The sequence below is a fragment of the Physeter macrocephalus genome, chromosome 7 (genome assembly GCF_002837175.3).
Source record: "Physeter macrocephalus isolate SW-GA chromosome 7, ASM283717v5, whole genome shotgun sequence".
NCBI lineage: Eukaryota > Metazoa > Chordata > Mammalia > Artiodactyla > Physeteridae > Physeter > Physeter macrocephalus.
Genome location: NC_041220.1, coordinates 19,046,826 through 19,051,749, shown reverse-complemented (window position 1 = coordinate 19,051,749; position 4,924 = coordinate 19,046,826).

Here is a 4,924-nt window from a genome sequence, read left to right as displayed (position 1 = left end):
CGGGGCGCGAACCCGTGTCCCCTGCATCGGCAGGCGGACGCGCAACCACCGCGCCACCAGGAAAGCCCTACTATGTCTTTATTAATAGTTGAGTATTTTGAGGGGTGGTACTTTGAGGTTATGTAAAATGCCCTGTTCCTCCTCAAATTTTCAATTTCCCCATTTATCTATCTAGATATTTATGTAATGAATTCCTATGTTGTTTCCTGGGTTTTGTTTGTTTGTTTGTTTTCGTGGTATGCGGGCCTCTCACTGTTGTGGCCTCTCCCGTTGCGGAGCACAGGCTCCGGACGCTCAGGCCCAGCGGCCGTGGCTCACGGGCCCAGCCGCTCCGCGGCACGCGGGATCCTCCCAGGCCGGGGCGCGAACCCGGTTCCCCTGCAACGGCAGGCGGATGCGCAACCACTGCGCCACCAGGGAAGCCCTTTCCTGGGTTTTAATTCATTACTCTCATTCTTTATTTCGATGCTCTGACTCAGATATAGCCAGTAGCAGCCTCTTCAAACTGGATTCTGTTTCCTTTTGACATCATTTTTTTTTTGAGCACTTCCTTAGTTATGGCAGGCAGAATAGGATATTCCAGGCTCATTTCTTACTTTCCCTGTCTCAGCTTTGGAATCAGCTCTTTTCCCAAGGATCCCTGATTCCTTTAGTGTAGAATAGTATTTAAAAGCCAAGACCTGGTGCTGGGTGTGGTCATTTCCATTGGGAAGTTGCTACTCCCAAGCCCTTTCAAGAACTAGGCAATTTATATATATATATATATATACACATGTTTACAATTATATTTATCTATCTACATATATTGAAAACCATGTGTTCACATTAATATCTCCAATTCCAGTCCAACCAAACAACATCTATTCTAATTTTCTCCCTTTCCATATTTGGAACTCCCTTCTCTGATAGTGAGGAACTTGACTCCCACTATCCATAATAGATTTACGGATTTGGCCAAGCCTCCTCCTCTTGCTCAGGCTCTGACACCCTGCTTTGTGTCATGACAGCTCCTCTTCACACCTTTGCCAAACGCCTACCTTCCTCTGCCCCTTATAATGGCTTTTGGATGGAATTGTTTAGAAAAGAAAGGGAAGGGAAATGAAAGAGGAAGAGAAAAATAATATTCAGCCAATTTTTGTTAAATGTGCATTATGGCCAAAGGATTATGCTAGGTGCTCTTTGGGATACAAATAATAATAATAATAATAAAATGCATCAGAGCTTATAGATTTAGCAGTCAGCTGGGCTAGATTATACTGCGATAGCAAATGGCTCCTACATCCAGGGGCTGAAGACCACAAAGGTCTATTTCTCACTCACATTTTATGTCCTTCGTGTCTCTGCTCTATCTCGTCTTTACTCCAGGACCAGGCTAAAGGAACAAACCATTTCTGAGATGTGCTAATCTGGGGATGGTCTTGCAGTAGAGAAAATAACAGGGTGGTTGGAACCACATGATAAATCCTAAAGTTTCTGACTGGAAGTTGCCTATGTCATTTCTGCTCACATTTCACTGACCAATGCAAGTTATAAGACCAAACTTGACATTACTGGGGCAAAGAGGTACAATCTTTCTGCAGAGAGAGGAAGCGAATATTTGAAAGAAAATCATGCAATAAACCACATAGATCTGTGGACCTATACACTTAACTACCAGGCACAACATAATAGAGGAAAATGCATACTCCATTTAATCCCACTTTACACTAAGATGGATAGGAAATATATAGCAAACTGAAGGGTATGGCCCTTATGCTATCAAGACATTTTGTGGTCTTGAAGAAAAAAGATTTCAGGTAAAAGTGAGAAATAGATAAAAATGGCAATAAGGACACTTGCCTGGGTAGGATAAGCAGAGGAAATAAGAAAAGCAGTACGTTCTTTAAGACCTGGAGAAGGAACATAAAATAACATGTAACATTCCTGAGGAGGTCGATGCTCAAGTTAATAATTAAGGTTTGCACCCTCCTCTCACCAACAGCCCTAAAGGGTTTTGTAGAGCGTTATCAGATTCATTTCCCAGCAGTGGAATCCCAGAGGGGTGTTTCTTGGACTAACAATTTATTTGTAACAGGGGAAGAAAAAACCCACTATCACTGGACTGGATATATGGATAGAATAAAAAACTATATTTCAGATTTTTCCCAATTTAATGATTGAAAAATGGTATCTCAGTGTAGTTTTAATTCAGATTTCACTTATTATGAGGGAGGATGAGCATCTTTTTTTTTTTTTTTTTTTTTTTTTTTTTTTGTGGTACGCGGGCCTCCCTCTGTTGTGGCCTCTCCCGTTGCGGAGCACAGGCTCCGGACGCGCAGGCTCAGCGGCCATGGCTCACGGGCCCAGCCGCTCCGCGGCACGCGGGATCCTCCCGGACCGGGGCGCGAACCCGGTTCCCCTGCAACGGCAGGCGGATGCGCAACCACTGCGCCACCAGGGAAGCCCTTTCCTGGGTTTTAATTCATTACTCTCATTCTTTATTTCGATGCTCTGACTCAGATATAGCCAGTAGCAGCCTCTTCAAACTGGATTCTGTTTCCTTTTGACATCATTTTTTTTTTGAGCACTTCCTTAGTTATGGCAGGCAGAATAGGATATTCCAGGCTCATTTCTTACTTTCCCTGTCTCAGCTTTGGAATCAGCTCTTTTCCCAAGGATCCCTGATTCCTTTAGTGTAGAATAGTATTTAAAAGCCAAGACCTGGTGCTGGGTGTGGTCATTTCCATTGGGAAGTTGCTACTCCCAAGCCCTTTCAAGAACTAGGCAATTTATATATATATATATATATACACATGTTTACAATTATATTTATCTATCTACATATATTGAAAACCATGTGTTCACATTAATATCTCCAATTCCAGTCCAACCAAACAACATCTATTCTAATTTTCTCCCTTTCCATATTTGGAACTCCCTTCTCTGATAGTGAGGAACTTGACTCCCACTATCCATAATAGATTTACGGATTTGGCCAAGCCTCCTCCTCTTGCTCAGGCTCTGACACCCTGCTTTGTGTCATGACAGCTCCTCTTCACACCTTTGCCAAACGCCTACCTTCCTCTGCCCCTTATAATGGCTTTTGGATGGAATTGTTTAGAAAAGAAAGGGAAGGGAAATGAAAGAGGAAGAGAAAAATAATATTCAGCCAATTTTTGTTAAATGTGCATTATGGCCAAAGGATTATGCTAGGTGCTCTTTGGGATACAAATAATAATAATAATAATAAAATGCATCAGAGCTTATAGATTTAGCAGTCAGCTGGGCTAGATTATACTGCGATAGCAAATGGCTCCTACATCCAGGGGCTTAAGACCACAAAGGTCTATTTCTCACTCACATTTTATGTCCTTCGTGTCTCTGCTCTATCTCGTCTTTACTCCAGGACCAGGCTAAAGGAACAAACCATTTCTGAGATGTGCTAATCTGGGGATGGTCTTGCAGTAGAGAAAATAACAGGGTGGTTGGAGCCACATGATAAATCCTAAAGTTTCTGACTGGAAGTTGCCTATGTCATTTCTGCTCACATTTCACTGACCAATGCAAGTTATAAGACCAAACTTGACATTACTGGGGCAAAGAGGTACAATCTTTCTGCAGAGAGAGGAAGCGAATATTTGAAAGAAAATCATGCAATAAACCACATAGATCTGTGGACCTATACACTTAACTACCAGGCACAACATAATAGAGGAAAATGCATTCAGCCAATTTTTGTTAAATGTGCATTATGGGCAAAGGATTATGCTAGGTGCTCTTTGGGATACAAATAATAATAATAATAAAATGCATCAGAGCTTATAGATTTAGCAGTCAGCTGGGCTAGATTATACTGCGATAGCAAATGGCTCCTACATCCAGGGGCTGAAGACCACAAAGGTCTATTTCTCACTCACATTTTATGTCCTTCGTGTCTCTGCTCTATCTCGTCTTTACTCCAGGACCAGGCTAAAGGAACAAACCATTCCTGAGATGTGCTAATCTGGGGATGGTCTTGCAGTAGAGAAAATAACAGGGTGGTTGGAACCACATGATAAATCCTAAAGTTTCTGACTGGAAGTTGCCTATGTCATTTCTGCTCACATTTCACTGACCAATGCAAGTTATAAGACCAAACTTGACATTACTGGGGCAAAGAGGTACAATCTTTCTGCAGAGAGAGGAAGCGAATATTTGAAAAAAAATCATGCAATAAACCACATAGATCTGTGGACCTATACACTTAACTACCAGGCACAATATAATAGAGGAAAATGCATACTCCATTTAATCCCACTTTACACTAAGATGGATAGGAAATATATAGCAAACTGAAGGGTATGGCCCTTATGCTATCAAGACATTTTGTGGTCTTGAAGAAAAAAGATTTCAGGTAAAAGTGAGAAATAGATAAAAATGGCAATAAGGACACTTGCCTGGGTAGGATAAGCAGAGGAAATAAGAAAAGCAGTACGTTCTTTAAGACCTGGAGAAGGAACATAAAATAACATGTAACATTCCTGAGGAGGTCGATGCTCAAGTTAATAATTAAGGTTTGCACCCTCCTCTCACCAACAGCCCTAAAGGGTTTTGTAGAGCGTTATCAGATTCATTTCCCAGCAGTGGAATCCCAGAGGGGTGTTTCTTGGACTAACAATTTATTTGTAACAGGGGAAGAAAAAACCCACTATCACTGGACTGGATATATGGATAGAATAAAAAACTATATTTCAGATTTTTCCCAATTTAATGATTGAAAAATGGTATCTCAGTGTAGTTTTAATTCAGATTTCACTTATTATGAGGGAGGATGAGCATCTTTTTTTTTTTTTTTTTTTTTTTTTTGTGGTACGCGGGCCTCCCTCTGTTGTGGCCTCTCCCGTTGCGGAGCACAGGCTCCGGACGCGCAGGCTCAGCGGCCATGGCTCACGGGCCCAGCCGCTCC